At 41.7% G+C, this 22,844-nt stretch overlaps 1 protein-coding gene across 1 annotated transcript in view; it reads right to left on the reverse strand.

The window, feature by feature from the left end:
- Nucleotides 1–22,030, reverse strand: part of LOC307039719 (uncharacterized protein) — a 74,954-nt gene extending 52,924 nt beyond the window's left edge. Inside the window, exon 1 of the transcript XR_013808323.1 lies at nt 21,336–22,030. The gene's annotated coding sequence lies outside the window, so the exon portion shown is untranslated. The remainder of the gene's footprint in view (nt 1–21,335) is intronic.
- Nucleotides 22,031–22,844: the final 814 nt, after the last annotated feature.

Raw genomic sequence — 22,844 nt, forward strand, 5'->3', positions numbered from 1 at the left:
GATCACAACGAAAAAGGCCAAGACACATATTGAGCCCATACAATGGATGTTATTAAGGGCTGTAAATATAATAAGCCTCTGTCTAAAATGGACAACATTGTTAGGAGATTTAAACTATACAGCGGTTCTGCACTGCGGTCACTCAGCCGCCTCTCAGTTTGTTTTTTCAAATCAGCTGCTCTTCATTTTTCCTGCTATATTTGTTACCACAAGTTCTTAAGGAAACTGACACTGTTGGACTCGGTTCTAGTTTGACTTCTACCAGAAGTAAAATACTTTTACTGTGTACTTTGTGAGTAATCCTCTGTCAAAGTCCCCTCCTTAGTAGCCTACATAATGCATGTTTTTCTGCTATCTTTGATGAATGATAAAAATATAATGTTACCATTAGTTCTTAATGAAATTGATACTGCTTGACTTTGTATTAGTTAGCCTACTACTTACAATAAATTGAAGTACTTTTACTGTGTATTTTTGGAGAAAATATCCCCTGCTGAGAACACAATCAAGCCACTTCTGCTAAGTTTTATGAGGGAATTCTTTTTTGTTGCCATTTTTTCTTCGTGATATTGATCCTGTTGGACTCAGTACTAGTGAAACTACCCCCACAAGTACTATGAAGTAGGCTTGGGCGGTATGACGGTATTACGGTATACCAGGGTATTTCGAAATACCGTCGGTATGATTTTCAATTCCGTGACGTCACAGACTGTGCGCCAAATCATAGATGCGTTTCATTCTATTACACTGACACAGAGTTTTGACAGGGACGACATTGGTTGTAATGCACAGCACGCGCCAGCAGAGGGCAGAGGAGGGCAGTCCGTCTTTCCCGCTCTCAGAGCTCAGCACAGAGCTGAGCTGAGCAAAATGGCGGCAGCATTTGCCGGCCCCGAACTCGGACAACTAGTAAAAAAGAAAAATGCCTCTGCGCCTGTTTGGGACTATTTTGGGTTTACTCGTCGCCAGTGACTTCATCCAGCACAACGAGAGACGGAGGCACTTCTTTGGGAATGTTTAAGACGGGGTGAGCGAGTGTTGACATTCTTTAATCCTACGCAACTAGTTGATGGTTTTGTAGTCGAGGTCGGACGGTTTTAAAAACGAAAGCATTTACGTGCTAAACATTCACGCGAGTAATCCAATGAATCAAATGGAAATAAGGTTTTTAACACATGCACGGAATAGTATTGCCAAACTATTTAGTGAATATAGCAAACTTTATTCAATAAGTGTTAGAAATTAAAATCAATGTTTTAATGGGGAAATGTAGTTTAAACATGCCGTCAGTTTTAATGCTCTTTTATACTGAAAAACCAGAAATTCTTGTGCACAAGCAGTTAAGCTTTTATTCTGAAAATCCTTCATCTACGCATGTAGCATGTGGCTAATATACGATTTCCTAAAGAGGTGAATTTAGTAGCGAAATGATATGGAGTGGTGCAAACCGAAGCCTACTGATTTAACACTACAACTATAGATGTCGAGATACTACCATGCTGAATATTAAATGAAGGTACAGTTTATTTGAATACATTATTGTTTACAGACGAGAGTAGCATGTGACAACATCCGGAATGACCGGAAACCCAACGAGCCGAGATGTATTTTTTAGAGTATTGATTACAGCGTTTAGAATGTGTTAAATGAAAAGTGATGAAAGAGAATATGAGGAGAAAAGGCGTGTTAAGCATATATTGGATGTGAAAGGAGCCAATCCTCTGTTTAAATGCAACAACGGACATTGGAGACGAGGCGAGCCGGCTGGCGGGGAGGAGCCAGCAGAGGATATATATAACAGCACCGGAGGAGAGATCCAACTCTTGGCTTCCGTAACGAGGAGCGGATCACAGCTGTTTGTCTGACTGAACAATATCATGCTTGTGACCAACCCGCTCCTTTTTTAATTAAAGTACCCAATTTGAACTTTCACAGAGACTCCATTTAGTCTCCTTTTTGAAGCTTCTCTCCTGGACGGGAGAATAACGAACACAGTTTACATAAGTCAAGTATTTACTCCCGGAAAATGTTTATGTATGATGATATATTGTTAACTTAGCTCACTATGGAAACAACGTCGGACATCTACAAACGCGTCCTGTATCCGATCTCAAAATGTGCCATTGGCACAATGTGTCATGTATGCAGCCCTTGTTTTGCACTTGCGCGCACGTCGCGGCACTTTGCGAGCGTCTACCGGCTCGGGCTGCATTTTACACCGAACATATAATATACCGTTCGAAACATCTATTTGCCGCCGAACGCCACCTCACTCAAGTCGACCCAAGTCACACCGTCAGTGGCGGCTGGTGGAAAATATTTTGGGTGGGGCTGGCTGTTGATATAGTGAGTAAAAAAATATTTGGGGGGAGAAATTACCCCTTAAATTGGGACTGATACCGTCATATACCGTATACCACGGTATGATGTCAGCAAGGTATGTCGGTATGAAAAAAATGATACCGCCCATGCCTACTATGAAGTACTTACTGTGTACTGTTCCAGTACTCCTCTGTCAATGTCCCCTCCTGAGAACAAGAATGCATGTTTCTCTGCTATTTTTATTTAATATATAATATATATGTGTATCATTCATCAAAGATAGCAGAACAACATGCATTATGTACTATGGAGGGGACTTTGACAGAGGATTACTCACAAAGTACAGAGTAAAAGTACCTCATTTTATTTTTGGTCGAAGTCAAACTAGAACCGAGTCCAACAGTGTCAGTTTCCTTAAGAACTTGTGGTAACAAATATTTGTATCACTCGTCAAATATAGCAGGAAAAATTAAGAGCAGCTGATTTAAAAAAACAAACGCGAGAGGCGGCTGAGTGACCACAGTGCAGAACCGCTGTATATTTTAAATCTCCTAACAATGTTGTCCATTTTAGACACAGGCTTATTATATTTATAGCCAGTGTGCGAAATACCCGTCAATAATCGGGGGGGTCCCCATCTCCCGTTTATTGCTGTTAAATATGTTCTTTATTCTCGCGTCCAGGAGAGAAGCTTTAAAATGAGACTAAATGGAGTCTCTGAAAAGATTCAAATGGGATACTTTAATTAAAAAAGGCGCGGTAGTGTTACAGACAGAATATTGTTCCGGCAGAAAACAGCTGTGATCTGGCTCTCCTGAGCAAGAAGAGAAGAGACCGGATCTCTCCTCCGGCGCTCTTATATATCCTCTGCTGGCTCCTCCCCGCCAGCCGGCTCACCTCGTCTCCAATGTCCGTTATTGCATTTCAACAGAGGATAGGTTCTTTTCACATTCAATATATGCTTAACACGCAGTTTCTCCTCATATTCTCTTTCATCACTTTTCATTTAACACATTCTAAACGCTGTAATCAATACTCTAAACAATACTTCTCGGCTCGTTTGGTTTCCGGTCATTCCGGATGTTGTCACATGCTACTCTCGTCTGTAAACAATAATGTATTCAAATAAACTGTACTTTCATTTAATATTCAACATGGTAGTACCTCGACATCTATAGTTGTAGTGTTAAATCTGTAGGTTTCGATTTGCACCACTCCATATCATTTCGCTACTCAATTCACCTCTTTAGGAAATCGTATATTAGCCACATGCTAAATGCTAACCGTAGATGAAGGATTTTCAGAATAAAAGCTTAACTGCTTGTGCACAAGAATTTCTGGTTTTTCAGTATGAAAGAGCGTTTAAACTGACGGTATGTTTAAGCTACATTATACCATCAAAACATTGATTTTAATTTCTAACATTGCGCAATATACCGGTCGTAGATTTCTCAATATGCAGTAGGCCTATACAATATTTCATGGATGCAATCCAAGACAATCAGTAGTAGCAGCGTTTCTCAACCGGGGCGCTGTATATTTATATATGTATAATTATATATTCTAACGTTCATATGAATGAAAAAGAGCCATCTGTTTTCGATTTTTTCACACACACACACACACACACCCCCACACACACACACACCCCCACACACACACACACACACACACACACACACACACACACACACACACACACACACACACACACACACACAGTCTGCGTGTTCTGCGTGTAGGGAGGGGCGGGCCTGCACACACCCACACCCACCCACACACACACACACACACACACACACACACACACACACACACACACACACACACACACACACACACACACACACACACACGCGAAGACAGGCTCTCCTCGTGCAACCTGTTGTGGCTCTGGTTGTCGGCGTTATTCATGGCGTAAAAGCCTCTTTCGCACTCAGCAGACGTGGGGAGGTAAGTGCGACTTGCTATGCATAACCGTTCCAGTGTTTTGCCCGGTGGAGTGCCCTGCAATTTCCAGTCTCTAAACTGCCCCACGGCCTCCCCGGCTGTGTTTTGCCCGGTGGAGTGCCCTGCAATTTCCAGTCTCTAAACTGCCCCACGGCCTCCCCGGCTGGTTCTCCGAGCCAGACGGTGTACTTCTTGGTCTCCATACAAAGTCAAGTCTTCCTGCTCTCCTGGCCAGAAGCGCTTATCAAGAGCTTTGAGCGTCTGGACCAAGCTTGTCTCCGGTAAGCGCTTGGTTATAGTAGCAACGACCGTTTCATAAAAACAAGGCTTGTTTATTTCCCCCCTGCCTTCTGTCAGCTCTACGTCCTTAAAAAAGACCGATGACACGCCCTGTTCAGCCTTCTTCGTTGATCTCCCCCCAGTCGTCTTCATGGCGGTCAAAACATTGACGGTTTGTTTGATGTGGACACTTGAGTCCACAAGTGTCATTTATCTTCTCTGCAGCTTGAGAGACAGGCTCTGGAGTTCACGCAGGATGTCTTTCATGACAGCCAAATCTTCCACGAATCCTGAGTTGGTTAGGTGCTTGAGAAGTCCCTTGTATTTTTGCCTCTCAAGATCATTACGTGATGCGTTCTCACTGGATGTTTTAAAATGGAGTGCTTGTGCGGGGAAATCTTTCCATACAGCTTTTACTGTTTTAAAGCTGCTAGCAACCCATCTGATGGTGAAAATTTGACCTATTTTCAGTATTTCCATGTTGAGCTCGGTCACTGCTTCTTTCAGCAATCTGGAATTCCTGGTTGACTGATTGTAGAGTGAGTATAAATGTGAAATAAATATCTCCAACTGATTAGTGCCACCCACTTCTTTAAGAGCATCTTTGACTGACAGTTCTAGTCTGTGCGCCAGGCAGTGTACAGACTGCACGTTCGAAAAATTGTTTTTGAGTCTGACGACAAGCTCACTGGCTTTTCCCGTGAGCACTGCAGCCCCATCGGTGGCTATGCTTATTAGGTGCTTCCTCAAAAAGTCATCATCCATTCCAGCTTTATATAGACTCGCCATCATCGAGTTATAAATTGATTCAGCATCGACCCCATCTGTAAGTTCCACTATATCCAGGAAAACATTATCTACATCCCCCTTACCACTGACATCACATCTTACGTAAATGATTAGATAGGGACGACCGTGAACGGTACTTTCATCAATTGTGATTGATACCTTTGAATCCATTTATTTCACATTAGAGACGAACTTGCGGCGCATTTCCTTTGCAATGTGACTTATTATTTCTGCGCATGCATGGTCAGATTTGTGGATATTCCCAACTTCGGCTCCATTCAGCTCCTGCATTATCATGAGGGGGTTGAGCTTTTTATAAGATAGCCTTTCCTTTGCTACGGTGTAAGCTGTTCTAAACGAGACTGTTGTTTTCTTGAGTAAATCGGACTGTACATCAATGAAACAGTTTGGGAGGGTTTCTTTGTCTTTCATCTGTACTATTTCCACTGACCTCGCGTGGGCCTGGCTGTCCCTGTATTTGTATATCTTCTTTCGTAGCTGTTTTGCATCAGGGCTAGTAACACCATTCTTCCGCGAGGTGTAAACCTGGTCCCTTTTATGAGAGTAGCAACGTTTTTGCTTTCCTACACGCTAAGCATCCTAACTTTCCAGCCTTAATGTCAAGCCAAGGGTTGCGGTCCTTCCATTCGCCCACCTGCTTCGTTGTCCAACCAGCCGGCGGAAAGTCACTAGCAGCAGTAGCAGCTACCTCCGCAACTGCTGCGTCTTTTGAGCGCTCTGCCTCAAACTTCACCTCCTTCTGGGGAGTGACTGGGCGGGACAGGAGCCCCCGACTCGCTAACGGTTCTGGTAGCGAGTGCTGTGCTAGCTGCTGCATCATCAGTATCACCTCTGGGTGTCTCTTGGTCATCTTGTGGTGTCACTTTTTTGGATGTGAACCCAAAGTGCGCCAGTGAAACACTTGGGTTTAGCTTTCTCTTCGATATTTTAGTCTTCTCTAATGTAACGTCTTTCTCTCCTCTTTGCCGCGTGGGGCTAATTTGCATAATTTGTGATCGCGTCACGCAGCATACCCGCGTCACGCGGCTGGCTCTGCTTTTGACAGCCAAAATAGAAGATATTTGTAAATAGATGTTTTGAATTATGAATACTGGACATAGTAAGCTTAAAAACATGTTAGTGACCATTGCAAGTGACAAATAAATATTATAATTTCAGACCCCCCCTACATTTTGCTGTTGAGGCTTTCAGGGGGGCTCAGGTGTTAACTGGGGGGGTCGAGCTCCCCCGGACCCCCCCGTATTTCACACACTGTTTACAGCCCTTAATAACATTCATTTTCTGGGCTCAATATGTGTCTTGGCCGTTTTCGTTGTGATCGCTAATTTCACCTTGTTTATAATAATCACCGTTCCTTCAGCAGGATACTGTAGTGATTCAAAGTGTGATTTTAGCAAACGAGTGCTTTTGTTTTGAAATCACTTCCGTGAGTCTCGCCCCGCCCCTCGCTCCAATGACCATTTGACCATTTAGTAAGGTAAAAAGCAAAAACGCCTCTCAGACGCTCTTCCATTTACGTGTTTAATAAAGAAAAACAATTGGACGGTAGATACACGGATTCTAGCTCGACAAGAGATCCTTAGAACATTGTCGTACAGTGACATCATGCAAAACTGAGATATGAAGAAATTGGTCAAAAGGCTAAGATGGCAAAAAGATGCGTATTTTATTCTGGATTGTACTTTTAAATCATCACAAAATAAATGATGTGCTGAACTGAAACACGTCAAAATGTGTCTGAAGGTTTAAACATAGAACAACGTATTTGAGCTTGACCTTTAACAACATTTAAATGCAGTTTTCCAATTCACAATGATATCTGTAAGTTTAACTGGTTTATAATGCATTCAATGAAAGGCCAAATTATTATAGGTGTAGGAGCTCACATTAATAAACTGGCAGTGTTAATAAACTAAAAAAAGACAAGGCGATGTGCCTGCAAGACTGCACTCAGGTAAACAAAACATATTATCTGTGCGCAGCAGCTAACCTGCCTGCGAGCCTTCGCTCAGGTCACATTTACAAACAGCGCGGCTGAAGCCCCCTAACACTATTAGCACCGTTTTAGGTTCAATGAGTGTTTCGTTTGCAAATGCTTCATTAAGTTGCTTGTGTTACCCCTTTTACAAGCAACTAATTGAGTACATCAGGGCTCCCCAATTATATTTACCAAAGGGCCAATTTTTGTCAAGCATGACAAGCTAAGGGCCAAAATGTTATGTGTCACTAAAAGTTGTTTTACACTATGTGCAGATGTTACCTCTATTATAATTGTTGTAGTAGTGGCAGTAGTAATTAAACAAACCCTGTGTTGAGAGCATAGACTGTATATATAAATGGACGTAGTGTCCGTGACGTCACCCATAGAATTCTGCAGAGTTGCCGAGAAGCCCTTAGTAGGCGGAGTCGGCCACTAATGGCTTGACAGCGACGTCAGAGTCTAATCCTGCCTGCTTCAAATAAGGGCAAAGAGGCGGAGCCGAGGCGGGACCTGCTGCCTCCGAACTGGAAGTAAACAGAGCTAGCTCAGGCTAAGAAGCTAAGCTAACATGAAATACGTGCATACCAAGTTACTGCTAACAGTGTGTTCCCCTATATAAACGTTACATTCAAAATCAAATGAGACAATCTGCAAGAGAATTAGCTATGTTTTGTTATTCTTAATGCTTGTCATTCACAAGTTAAGAAAAGACGGACTCCACCGCCCGACCCCGGACCTAACGGAGCCGCAGTGGGCTAGCTGTGGGACGCCGGCTGGAGCTAGCCCCCTGCGGCTCCGTTAGCTCCGGCGGCCACCACTGAGATAATTGGGTACCTGTTACGTTCCCTTCTGAGCTAGGGGAATCAAAGGGAAGCAACACAACCAGATTGATATTGGTATAATTATAAGTGGTTTTAATGCACAACAGGTGAACAAAATGGCAGGCAAACAGCCTGAAGCAAACAAAAGAGCCAAAAACACCGGTTTAAATAACAAACAAATAGAGGCCACAAAGGCGCAAGTTTAAATGGGCAACTCTAAAAGGTGAGTCTAAAGACATACAGGGAAAATAAATACTAATATACTAAATAAAGAACGAAACAAAACCTCACTTTAAAAGTGGTACAACTAACCAAAGAATCTCTACAAAACACAGCTAACTAAAGGCAACCGTCACAGAATCGTAAACTACTCTAAACACTAACTAAGCTACTCTACACTCTAACTAACCTACTCTAGACACTACTAATCACACAAGTTTAACCCCAGAACAAAGAGCAAGTAGCGAGAGGCATCTGTCCACATACAGAGCCTCCAGAATGATAATTGTCCCCAAGCTTTGTAGTCATCTCCAACAGGGGTGCGCCGGCTGTGCGCTGCGATTGGAGTGCGTCGGGCCCGGTGTGCTCCAATCGCAATCTTCAGGGGCGGACCAGGAGATGGCAGCCGATGCCGGGAGGGCAACCGCACAGCTCATTTACATAGAACACACACAGCTGAAAACACTCAGACGAGCAGGAAGGCAGCAGCCGTAACACTCCCCCCCTTAAGACACAAACCCACAGGTTTTGTGAACCTAAGCACACTAACGAAATTCCTAATAACACACATTCATCACAAACTCAATCTGACACACTAACATCTCAAACTCAACCTGGACAAGCATCGGCCAACACATTCTCTGAGCCCTTTAATGACGGGTGTCTACTGTTGTAGTCCCGCACAATCAGAGCCCATTGCAGGAGACGCTGATTGTGCTTGGACACGCTAGGGCAGAATATGAATGGATCGTAACATGTAAACATCACAATTGGCCAAAGGCTGGGTCCAACATAAATCTTGAAGTGTTGCAGAGCTAACACCAACACTAGGATCCGATAAACTACCTGACACTCTCGGGTTACCGGGAGAGTCGGAAAGTCGGGAGGCTTGTCTGAGCCGGCGTGTCGCGCTGGTCTCACGACATCCTCACGAGGAGGAGCCACAATTTCTGGCTTCTCCTCGGACACAGCTTTATCTGAAGACACCGGCACAATCACAGGATCAGATAATGAAACATAAGGGTCACGTTTACTTGCCTGTGCGCGTGCGTGTGTAGCCAGGCCAATGCCTTTAGGCGGGGATATTTTCTGCCGCTGTTCCTTACGTTTCAAAGCTGCACAGTTGGCAATGACATGTCCAGGTTTATGACAGTAAAAACACTCTCTCTTTTCTCTGCTTACGTTATACACATTTGCTGGCTGAGTAAATGTTGCGGCTGACACACGGCGGGATCTCTCCGTAGAGACAGCGGAAAACACAGTTTTATGCGTCAGCACATACTCATCAGCTAACACAGCGGCAGCAGAGAGAGAGTTTACCCTTTGTTTGTTCACGTACTCAGCAATGCAATCAGGCAAACACTTCTTAAACTCCTCCAACATGATCAATTCTCTCAGAGAAGAATAATCGGTAGCATTACATGAAGCAATCCACTTAGCAAAACACATTCCCTTTTTCCGAGCGAACTCTACGTGCGTTTGATCAGGACTCTTCCTATAGTGTCTAAACTTTTGCCGGTAAGCTTCAGGAACTAACTCATACACTCTGAGGATGGCAACCTTTACTTAGTCATACTGCAGGCTGTCCTCTAACGTGAGAGCCGCAACTGCTTCCTGAGCTTTTCCATATAATTTGCACGTTACCATCAGAGCCCAAACTTCAACCGGCCACCGCAATGCTGTAGCAATGCGCTCGAAGGCACCAAAATAGGCATCTACCTCAGTCTCACAGAATGTTGGCACTAGCGAAATGTTGTTACTCACGTCAAAGGCAGGTGGAGGAGGTGGAGATGGCAAGTTTCTTCCGGCAGAGTCAAAAGCACCGGATGCGCGCAGTTGGGAGTCTAGCTCCATCTGCCGCATCCGGACTTCCTTATCTGCTTCGATTTTTTTTATTTCCTTATCGGCTTCGATTTTCTTTACCTCCAACTGAAACTGATACTGCCTGTCTTTTGCCTCTAACTGAAGTTGCCTGTCTTTAGCTTCCAACTGAAGTCGGGCGAGGCGGACTTTAAGTTTATTCCCTTCCCAGGAATCAGGACTACCAGGAGACGGTGGACTATAGCGAGGCGGCGCAGACGGTGCTTTACACTGCTCGCTCCCCTCGCTGTCACTACCCTCTCCTTTAGCACGGACATTTGGCACAGTGAGCTCAGCTTGTGCAGGCAGCACCAGAGAACCCCTTTCCACCAACTCATCCACCACCTGAGCCTTTAACTCTTTTTTTAATAATTGTTTTGCCACTGGGAGACCAAAATGTTGCGCTATCTCATATAAGTCGTCTCTACGACACTGAACTAACTGCTCATGAGAAGGACAGACCAAAAACGACTCCAAATCAAAAGTTGCCATACTCATACACACAACCTTACCAAATTGTTTTTAGCTGTACACAACCACTTATAACCCCAGGAAAGTAGTTAATATCCCGGACCACCCCCCCATGTGTTACGTTCCCTTCTGAGCTAGGGGAATCAAAGGGAAGCAACACAACCAGATTGGTATTGGTATAATTATAAGTGGTTTTAATGCACAACAGGTGAACAAAATGGCAGGCAAACAGCCTGAAGCAAACAAAAGAGCCAAAAACACCGGTTTAAATAACAAACAAATAGAGGCCACAAAGGCGCAAGTTTAAATGGGCAACTAAACTAAGGGAGGACTCTAAAAGGTCAGTCTAAAGACATACAGGGAAAATAAATACTAATATACTAAATAAAGAACAAAACAAAACCTCACTTTAAAAGTAATACAACTAACCAAAGAATCTCTACAAAACACAGCTAACTAATGGCAACCGTCACAGAATCGTAAACTACTCTAAACACTAACTAAGCTACTCTACACTCTAACTAACCTACTCTAGACACTACTAATCACATTAGTTTAACCCCAGAACAAAGAGCAAGTAGCGAGAGGCATCTGTCCACATACAGAGCCTCCAGAATGATAATTGTCCCCAAGCTTTGTAGTCATCTCCAACAGGGGTGCGCCGGCTGTGCGCTGCGATTGGAGTGTGTCGTGCCCGGTGTGCTCCAATCGCAATCTTCAGGGGTGGACCAGGAGATGGCAGCCAATGCCGGGAGGGCAACCGCACAGCTAATTTACATAGAACACACACAAATGAAAACACTCAGACGACCAGGAAGGCAGCAGCCGTAACAGTCCCCTATTAACATTTGCTCCCGTTTAGCATTATGGCCGTCATAGCCATAGACTATAAAAGTCTTACCCAAGGCTGAATCATAAACTAAAATGTATATAGTATAAAGGGTTACGTCCTTAGCTGGCTAATAAGTAACAAGCTAAGCTACCAAGCACACAAACACCTGCGAACGGGACATGTATAATATTATAATTTCAGACTTCTTGGAAGTTCTGTTAGTACATTCAAGTGCACAGCACAACATTCTAATTGTCTGGTATTTGTAACAATATTCCCTAAAAGGCACAATCACCACGAACACGGCTAAAGCTAAAGGGTCAAGTACAGTAACTACAACTAATTAACATTGTAGCCTCTATGGTTGTAGCCTAGTAGAGTGGACAAGTTGCTGTTAGCTGACAGTGAGGCATGTACATGTCCATCAAAGTGACCACGCCCTAATTTATGCAAAAGTTTTAAGGCTTAATATTAATTGAACAGATGACTTGAGAAAAAATTCAACCCCCCAATCCATATTCATGAAGGGGCAAAAAAACTGTTATTAACATGTTGGGTGCAAATTCCAAGCACAATTCAGATATAAAATTATGCTATAACCCACCAGTAACAGCCATAGACTGTGGGTTATGAGAGACATCTGGCTATGCCATGATACATCTATAAACTAGCTCATAGGTGTTAGCATTCACTGCAGGCAAACCTAATGTGGCCATTCACTTATGATTTCTCAGTAGAAGAAGAAGAAGAAGATATAATGTATTCATCCCTCAGAGGGAAATGTCTTTCCCCACTCTGTTGTGTTTACACACATTACACACACAGGGAGGATATGTACATGCACAAACACACAGAGCATATACATGCAGTATGTAAAAAACATATTGAGTTTCACCGTAAGCGAAAAATGAAAGGATCTGGAAGTTAAATAACATTAGCATCTTCCCCTAGGCCTTATCAACCTAGCTAGCATAAGCTCATCACATTGAACATGCTAGCAAGCACTTAGAGCCAATCTACTCTGAAAATCAAAACCTTGTTAGCAGTTAGCTACCTGCTAAATTGGTATTAGCATTGCAATTACAGTAAAGCAACTCTACTAACAAAAAACCAACTGTTGTGCGTTCACAACCCAAGTAACATTGAGCTGCTAATCTCTTTCAACACAAGAAAAATCTGTGTACATTTATGACATCATTTAGCTTTTCAGATCATCAGAGACGTGAAGCTACAGATGGAGCACTGAATTTCGGACTCCAGCTTACAGCTTCCTGCCTACCACCAGCCAAAGACCAGTATAGAGGAATGTTAAGCCCTCCCACTATTTTCCAAGAGGGCGTTGCCAGATTTTCAATTTCAGGTTTTAACCAGGAGATGGCGCTTCATTCACAAATACAGAAAGACAAGTTTCATGGACTTTCAGTTGTGTTTTGAAGAGCATTTTAACACATCAATATTTTAGATCAACTAAAGTATATCTAATCTTGTAATTCAATAATATATAGTCTTTATATATTAAATAATCATAATTATAATGTAAATGTTTACATTACACTTCTTTATTTGTTATGCTCATACTTTAACCTTTACAATCATTTGCTTTAATATGCAGTATATTTTTGTGTTTGCTTCCTCCTGCTCCCTTTCGGACACATAGCCTACTGTATGATTTATTATTATTATTAATATGAAGATATTATTAAGATAAGATAAGATGTTACTTTATTGATTGAACATTTTAGTTTAGAATGTGCTGTCCCACGGTAATTCAGAAGGCTCACAGGTCACATTCCGACCATTATTTAAAACAATAGGTGCTTTCACACCTTCTACAGTTTGATTTGTATAGAGGGAGCTCTGTCAGTTTTCGAATTACCCATTTGCTTTCGGGGAGCCCTATTTTTCAGAGCACATCCTGCTACTAAATATGTCACACGCACGCTCTGTTGACTGGCGCAGCAGCGCGGATGCGATCAATTGCTATAAAAACACTCTTCTACTAATACAGACGGTGTCACTATGCCGGCGGATGTGGCCGTTGTTGAAGCCTCTTCAGGCTCCGCATCGGCAGGCCTCTCCCTCGGTGTGGAGCTGTCAAACTCGACCCTAACGCCGCTTACAGCCGGCCAACTAAAAGTTGTTTTCCGTTCACGTTGTCATTTTTAGACTCCTTCGCTTCTTTGCTTGTGAATCCAAAAGCTGTGACGCTTGGCTGTTTTCGTTTTGCCATATTTTTTTATTACAGAGCTAGAGTTAAAAAAATATCAATATGAACATTTCAAATACCACGCCGGCATCACCGCCATAATCATAGCAACATAAGTAAGAATGCAGCGCCGCCACATACAGATGGCAACACCCAGACATATTCACAAATATAAAACAAATATTCAGAAACTGTAATGAACAATAACTATTATTTATTTCAAGAACTGTTATTTACAGAAACTCAACATTTCTAATCTGTGTGACACAAATATGCACGATTGTTTTGGGCTCCCCCTATTTATCTCAAAGTCAGCCTTCAGGGGAGCTCCCTCCCTCTTCGGGGGAGCCAAGCTCCTCCTAGCTCCCCCCCATTTCGAACAGTGTCTGTGGCTGAATGGCCAGCGATTAGGTGCGGCGCATTTGTCATAGGTGATCAGAGCTAACTGCCTGCCGTCAGATTTCATTTAAAAAACAGATCTGATTTTAAGACTATTTCTGCGCTCATAAAGAATGATAAGAATAAGAATAATGCGTATTGAACTGGTTTCATTAATTAGTGAGTTTATTTAACACTAGAACCACCAATCGGTTCAATTTATGTGATGTTGTGTGTGTGCAATGTAACTTATTTTCAATAAAATATTAAAGTCTCCCAGTCCCTGACTTTTCCAGAAAGTGTGTTATGTAGCACCCTATGTTGTTAAAAATTGCATTCTAATAGCGTGATTTGACAGGTTTAGGTAGGCCTATACAAAAACCTCTGGCGGTTCTAGTGTTAAGGTAATTAGGTACAGTAGAAGCCCTTTTTTATCAGTAACGAATTTAGCAGTTGAACATAAAAGTCAACTAACTGAGGGTCACTTGCAATGACAGTGTTGTGTCTAACTGTAAGCTTGTCACTCAGAGTAACCTACCGTTAATTTAGCTGCTGGAGAAGAAAGATCAAGGGGGGAGGGGGGGAGAGAGCTGTGGTTGATGGGCCATTAGTTGTGTAAATACACAGCTGAGAGCTGCCGTTTCATTCAGACTGTTTAAAAAACTGTAACAACGGACTATTTTTCTTAGCGGATGCATGTCAATTGAAATCAATACATACAACTATTTTTTAAATCAATACATACAACTATTTTTTAAATCAATAAAAACATTTTCTAAATCCATAAAAGCATTTCAATTAATATTGGGAGTCATGTCGTTACTTTGTTGAGAATTTGGCCGTGTAATAAGCGGGATAATTTGCAGCGACTTGTTCCTTATGGGGAAAATAACACCCGTCATGTGTGTGTAGTAGAGGTGTGTGTGGTTAAAACACTTTCATGAAGTGAAGGAATTTCCTTCTATAAAACACGGACATGAATTCATAGATCAAGGCAGACTGGTGAACACACTCTCCTGTCCTGCCAGGCGACACGCCCGTTCTAAGCCGTGTCCCTCACTCCTCACATCCCAAGCATCCCCACAAGTGTATTATGTTGTTACATCGTTTCAGATGTTATGTTTCAGTTGTGCTCTGTCTATGTTCAGTGATGCAAACTTGTCACCTTTCGGCGAAATTCGCCGTTTTGAATCCAAAATAAGTTGTTTGTGTGATTCATGTAGATCTGCAATACAAATATTTTTGGGGTATGGGGGGGGCTGGGACCCGGAGTAATCTGCGGCCGTGAGCTGTTATGTGCCATCATGACACGCATGGTGTTCTTTTTTTATATATTATAATGAAGTACGAGCGGTGTGCTCGAGTCTTCCTGCCTGTCGGCTCTGCTCATGGATGTATAATAAGGCTCTGCTGCTCCGAGATGATGGTCTAGCTTCAGCAGCTACATTACCTACGGGTGCGTTCGTTAATATTAACTGTGCGTCCGGAGTCACTGTGGCACAGACTGGACCGCTGGTGAACAGCTGTTAGAACGGGCCGTTCAGGTGTTCAGAGCAGAGCTCCCTGTCGGAGCGGCAGAGCGTGATGTGAACTGAAAAGTTTTTCTGTGGCAATATTATTTAAGGAATCGTTGAGCTAGCTAGCTAGCATACATTGTCACTATCTGCTAACGTTAGCTTTAGCCTTCTATTTCTAATAGTTTTTTTCATAGGCTATAAACAGAGGTGGTATAAGTATATATATTGTACTTGAGTAAAAGTAGAAGTACTCAGATCTTGTACTTGAGTAAAAGTAATCGTCCCAGAGTGTAGGAATACTCTGTTACAGTAAAAGTCCTGCATTCAAAATGTTCCTCAAGTAAAAGTAGAAAAGTATTATCATCAAAATATAGTGAAAGTAGTGACAGTAAAAGTAGTCATTGTGCAGATTGGTCCATTTCAGAATAATATATGTTTTATAATGGTTGATCATGAAAGTGTTCTCAAAGCTGGTAAAGGTGCAGCTAGTTTGAATGACTTTGTATACTGCAGGGTAGCTTGTGGATTTACTCCAGGTGGAACTAAAGTCTGATTTAACACTTGATTATATTTCACTTAATTAATCCAGATCTGTGAAGTAACTAAAGGTATTAAATACATGTAGTGGAGTAGAAGTACACCATGTACCTCTGAACTGTAATGGAGTAGAATAACAAAGTAGCAAAACATTGAAATACTTAAATAAAGTACAAGTATCTCAAAATTGTGCCCAAGTATAGTACTTGTTGAGTTTATGAACTTAGTTACTTTACACCATGTGGCTATAAAGATAAAAAGACTTAAGCCTTGCACAGAGGCCTGAAAATAAATTTTCAAAATGCTCAACAGTGCTGCCAAAATTATAAACTGACTGCTCCACAATTTGAAATAAATGCTTTTATATATTTCTATTATGTGACTCTTTGGCGTTTCTGTTATTATTAACACTGCTGCTTTAGTTGTTCTGACTGCTAAAATCCTCTGTCATTCCGTGGGGTGGGGGGTGGGGGAGCCGGGGGCTCGGATCCTTGTCACCTTTTTCATACCTGATGAGTTTGCATCCCTGTATGTTAAAAAGCCTCAGTCACCTTAATTCATGTAATAAAAACATCTCCGGTCAGTAACACTCAAAGCTAAATGTGCAATACCATGTTCAGCTATGTTACTATTTATAATGTTATTGTTGTTACATCAGAAGATGTACATATTGAAATGATTTCTTAACTTACAGTAGGCTATTTTTTACAACGTGTGTTGGAAGGATTTATTAAATTACAATGAATATTGTCATTGTTGAAGGCTTTTAGAGAAGGGAGAACTATAAGCCTGAATTACATAACATTTTATACCTAAAAACATAAAAGCCACAATAAATAAGTCACAATTATTCTAGTTATTTTTACCTCCCGTAGGCTATTGCTTTCAACCCACCAGCTTTTATGGTGTTGTTACGTCACTAACTGTAAGCTTGTCACATACAGTCTATGGTCACTCAGAGTAACCTACTGTTAATTTAGCTGCTGGAGAAGAAAGATCAGGGGGGGAGGGGGGGGGGGGAGAGAGCTGTGGTTGATGGGCCATTAGTTGTGTAAATACACAGCTTAGAGCTGCCGTTTCATTCAGACTGTTTAAAAAACTGTAACAACGGACTATTTTTCTTAGCGGATGCATGTGAATTTAAATCAATACATACAACTATTTTTTAAATCAATAAAAACATTTTCTAAATCCATAAAAGCATTTCAATTAATATTGGGAGTCATGTCGTTACTTTTTTGAGAATGTGGCCATGTAATAAGCGGGATAATTTGCAGCGACTTGTTCTTTATGGGGAAAATAACACCCTTCATCCAGATGAGGATCCTTCCGCTACACTTTGGGATCCTGATCGACCGACGAAACTCCATTAAAATATACATATTTTTGGTGAATTACTGAGTTTAGGCACGTTAATAACGTTTTAATTAAGTTGAATACAGTATATTCATATGTGTCAGTAATTTCATGTCAATTCGGCGAACATAAACATAAATGATCGTGGTGAAGATGATGATTAAATTAGGATTAAAAATCGAGAGCCGGGCTGCATTTCCTCCCGTTTGTTTTTTTCGAATAACAAAATTATTTTGTTAAATAACAACATGTTGATGTTTTGTAAATGATTACATGTCTCTTATTTAGCACAGAGTATGATATCCGTGACATATGGATCTTAACAAAGTTCCGCTGTACATCCAGCGTACTGTATCTGACTTTATTTCACATGAGCTCCAGTGTGGAACCCCACTGCACCTCCTGGTGGATCAATGATCCATTGCAGCTGGCGTCATTATAAATACATTTATCTATCACGGGGGCGGTCTCAAGTCAAGCTGGAGGCTTTCCCTTGAGCGAGGGCAGATCACGTACCAATCACGGCCCTCGCGTTTCAAACTGTCCGAAATGAATCGCTCCATCTGTATACGCAAAGTGCCTTGTGCAGCTAACACAGAGTGCATTCTCGTAGCGATTGCTACAACTGCACCGCGTTTGTTAGGAAAGTAGCTTTGTGAAATGTATCAATGTTCTAAAATGTGTGACTTACCTCAATATTTAAAAAACAGAGTGATTGGCGGACAGCATGCAAAACAATTATTGAGTTTCACTTTAAGTGAAAAATGAAAGGATCTAGAAGTTAAATAACATTAGCATCTTCCCCTAGGCCTAGTACAATTCAGCCCAAAACATTGAACATGCTAGCAAGCACTTACAGCCAGCCTCTGAATACTGTATCAAAACCTTATTAGCAGTTAGTGCTACCACTATGCTAAATTGGTATTAGCATTGCAATTAAAGTAAAGCAACCCTACTAACAAACAACCAAATGTTGTCCTTTTAGACGTCTAATAATATCCAACTATTCAAGTTCATCATGTTGAAAGAATAGGCCTTCACCAAAGCATGTTGATGAAGCTAGTAATACAGCAAAATATATTTTACAATCAAAGTCATTTAGCTTAAATATGTATTGTGATAATGTCCCACACAGCTAGTTGGTTACAACAATAATGTCACAGGGATTTCAGGCAGAAGGTAGTTGAAGGTTAAGTACCTACATTCACTTGTTAATCCATTTGCTATAGCAAATGGAATGTAGGTAGAACGGCCTCGTGGAACAACAAAGATTTATTTTCTGTTTGTTTAAAAAAATAATCTCAGTAATACATCTTTGTCTATCACACTTTGCTTCTGTAGATCTCCCATCTGACTTGATTGTAAGCTTGTGTTTTCAATAAGTGAATTGAGCTTGTTTTATGAGACTGAACAGTCTCATAGGGTATTGTACTCTCTTAACACCAAGGTAGTTGCAGAATAGGTTTCTCAAAAATAAAGCAATCAGGAAGGCAGTAGCCTACTATGCATGACTAAAAATGATAGTAAACTATATGTACACATTGATTAATACCTACTTAAGTTGTACCTGGGACAGGGCACCAAAGTACAGATGGGATATTCCTGATCATAATCAACTTTATATAAATGTGCACCAACATTAGTTATTAGTACACTATTCTCAATTTAAAAGAATAAATGGACGATAAAGAAATTCTTATAACATATTTTGCTTGTGTCTTTCGTAGGCCTTCAGTGTTTGTTTTATTATGTATCGACTAGTTACATTGTCATTTTGTAAATTAGGAAAATACAATCCAAAGAACAAACAAATTATAATTGCAATGTAAATAGTTTGCCGGCCATCGTATTTGTTTTACTTTTAAATGAATGTTCATGGTGTGGTGTTACGAATTCTTAAAATAATACAAAGATTGGAGGAGCCAGCAAACGACATATCTACATCAAAGCATTTTCAGGGCAATCGATTTGCAGCCAATCAGAGACAAGATTCAACCACCACATAAATCACATCACCAGGACCGCCTTTTTCCACCTCAAAAACATTGCCCGTCTCCGCCCATCACTCTCCTCCTCTGCTGCTGAAACCCTGATTCATGCATTCATCACTTCACGACTCGACTACTGCAATAGCATCCTCTATGGCAGGGGTGGGGAACCTTTTTCCTCTCGAGGGCCATTTCAATTTTTTCAACATCCTCTGAGGGCCGTACAAATTATTGACCTCTGCTTAAAAAAACTAAAATCACAGCCCATTCATTTGGCCTTTCTTTCATGCTGTGCAAAGAAAAAGCAACCTCTTAATCCAGATATCTTACCATGACTCGCGCATGCATGCACGTGCACGGTGTGGCATGACCACCACAACAGAAAGATATGGACACAAGATGTGTGAAAATGTATTTAGTTTCCTATCCATGTGGACACGATTTAAGTGGGGGGGTACCTCACACCCTCTAGGGGGGTCCGGGGGGCATGCTCCCCCGGGAAGATTTGTTTTTAAAAGTTTAAGTTAAAAGCATCAATCTGGTGCACTTTGAGAGCAACATGAAGAGATCTATGGATACATCTCTCAACATCCATATGAAACAGAACTGTAAGCAGATTTTCTTTTTCTTTATGGATATATTTACAAATCACTCCCCTTTCAAACTGTATTCTTGTTTATTAATAACAACTTTGTTTTACTGTCATACAGTATTTTATACCTGTTTACTTTATTCTCTTATTTTTGTATAACTATAATGATCATATCAATAATAATAATAATAATAATACATTACATTTATAAAGCGCTTTTCCTGATGCTCAAAGCGCTTACAAGCAAGTAAAACAAAATAACAACAGATAAATAAAGATAAAATAAATAAAGATGATGATAACGATGTGCCTTTACCTCACTGGTTGGAGAAAAAGCTTCTTATATCCGTTAGCATAGCTAGCTAACCAGATGCTAATAACAACAAAGTTATTGACTGTATGATCAGTATGACAGATGAACAGATCGCCACTGGGCTTTCAACTAAAGACACAGCCACGCAAAAACTGCGGCATGTGAACGGCTCCTTATGGGTAGGCTACTGCAATTTCTCAAGTGCCGGAGCGGCGTTCTGGCGTTCTGGTGCTCTCTGTCAAAACTGCACCCCTGTCAGACACGTCAGGCTCGTGTTGTGTTCAAGGACCCTAATCTTGGCCAGGATAACAGGCACTCGCTTTTTATTTGCGGTCTATATTTCTTCAATTTTTTTATTTTTTGCGTGTGTTTATAAATTACCTCGAGGGCCGTACCGAATGATCTCGCGGGCCGTATACGGCCCGGAGGCCGGAGGTTCCCTACCCCTGCTCTATGGCATACCATCCAACCTCCTCAATAAACTCCAACATATCCAAAACTCTGCTGCCCGCCTCCTCACCCACACCCGCTCCCGAGACCACATCACTCCCATCCTCCAGAACCTCCACTGGCTCCCCGTCCGTCAAAGAATCCACTTCAAAGTCCTCCTCATAACTTACAAAGCCCTCAACAACCAGGCCCCCCCTACCTCACAGACCTGCTGCACCACCACACCCCTTCCCGCTGCCTCCGCTCATCAGAAGCCAACCTCCTATCCATCCCCACCCGCACCAATCACCGGACCTGGGGGGACAGAGCCTTCTCCGTCGCTGCCCCCTCCCTCTGGAACTCACTCCCACAACCCATCAGAGACTGCACCGACCTCACCACCTTCAAAAAACTCACAAAAACTCACCTCTTCAATCTGGCTTTTCATGTGTGATTGTTTTTGTATTATTGAACTTTAAAGTCCTTATCTTACATTAAAAACTTTTTTTGGCAGTTGATTTCTGGGGGGTGTATGCAACAGATAGTCAATGTATGTTTCTTTATTTCATACTGAATAATATGTAAAAAAAGGAAAAATATTAGGTCCAATAAAAAAACTTTGCTTCTGGAAGCAGGCCATTTCGTGACGTCACGTGTGGTTCCCGGCTGCCGCTGTCTGGCTCCCTGCTGCCGTCCGGATCGCACAAATCGCTCCCATTTCTCCCGTAAAACCTTCTCTTTCGGGAACAAATGAACGGTAAAACCATCCCGATTGGTGTTGCTACACCCGCCAACGACACACCTCTTCACCATGATCCGGAAAAAACAAGACAAACTCGGAGATAAACACTGATACACAAAGTTGACATGCGGCTATACCAGCAATGCTACACTGTGTGATGCTGGGACGGGCTGAACTCACCAGGATTCGCGGAACCACACGTGACGTCACGACACAGCACCAAGCAGCGGCAAGTTTGAATCCAGACTTTTCTGGATACCTCTGAATTTGACCCATTTTCCCGATATTAACAAGTGATTTACAGCAAATAGGAAACGATATTCGATCTATATCACGTGTTACTGGAATAAGACCCAACAAGTTAATGCATTTTGAAACAGTTCTATGATCTTTCAGCTACAGTAAATTACGCAAGATAAGGACTTTAACTATATATTTATTTGTTGTTCCTTTCTTCTCTTTTCTTTTTTTCTTCACTATTATCTGTAAAGCGTCTTTGAGCACCTGTAAAAGCGCTAACAAATTAAATCTATTATTATTATTATTATTAAGATCTGCTGCACCCAGGCCATGGATGTGACCCAGGCACGCAGAGACCAGGCAGAGACCAGACCAGGCAGATACCAGGCAGAGATCATGCGCTAATGTACGCACAGAGCATGCGCAAAGCCACAGACCACGCAGTAACCACATGCCACGCGGCTCTCTCTGAATACACAGCACTTCGCCAGCCGGGAGAGGAAGCAGCGTTTTGAGAGATAACGTTAAAACTATTTATCAACGGATACAAAACATACAACTCAAAACTTAAAACATTGAAAACGTGAAAGTCTTAGCTATGGTGTTCATTTTGATTAACGACCGAAAACAAAGTAAGTAATGTTAGCTAACATTACGGTAGCTAGGTAGCAGCTGAGCTAGCTAGCTAGACAATGGACGGGTATCGTTACGGTACTTTACAGGGATGCAAACGTGACACTTTTCGCCGTTTTGAATCCAAAATAGATTGTTTGTGTGATTCATGTAGATCTGCAATAAAAATATTGTTGGGTTATGGGAGGGGGGGCGGGGGTCTGGGACCCGGAGTAATCTGCGGCCACGAGGTGTTATGCGCCACGTGTAACGGAGTTAAACATGTGTATAAATAAATATTACTAATTAAATATATATAATTACTAGGGCTGTCAGTTGATTCAAATATTTAATCGCGATTAATCGCATGATTGTCCATAGTTAATCGC

Source organism: Notothenia rossii (assembly GCF_949606895.1).
Source record: "Notothenia rossii genome assembly, chromosome: 5".
Classification (NCBI taxonomy): domain Eukaryota; kingdom Metazoa; phylum Chordata; class Actinopteri; order Perciformes; family Nototheniidae; genus Notothenia; species Notothenia rossii.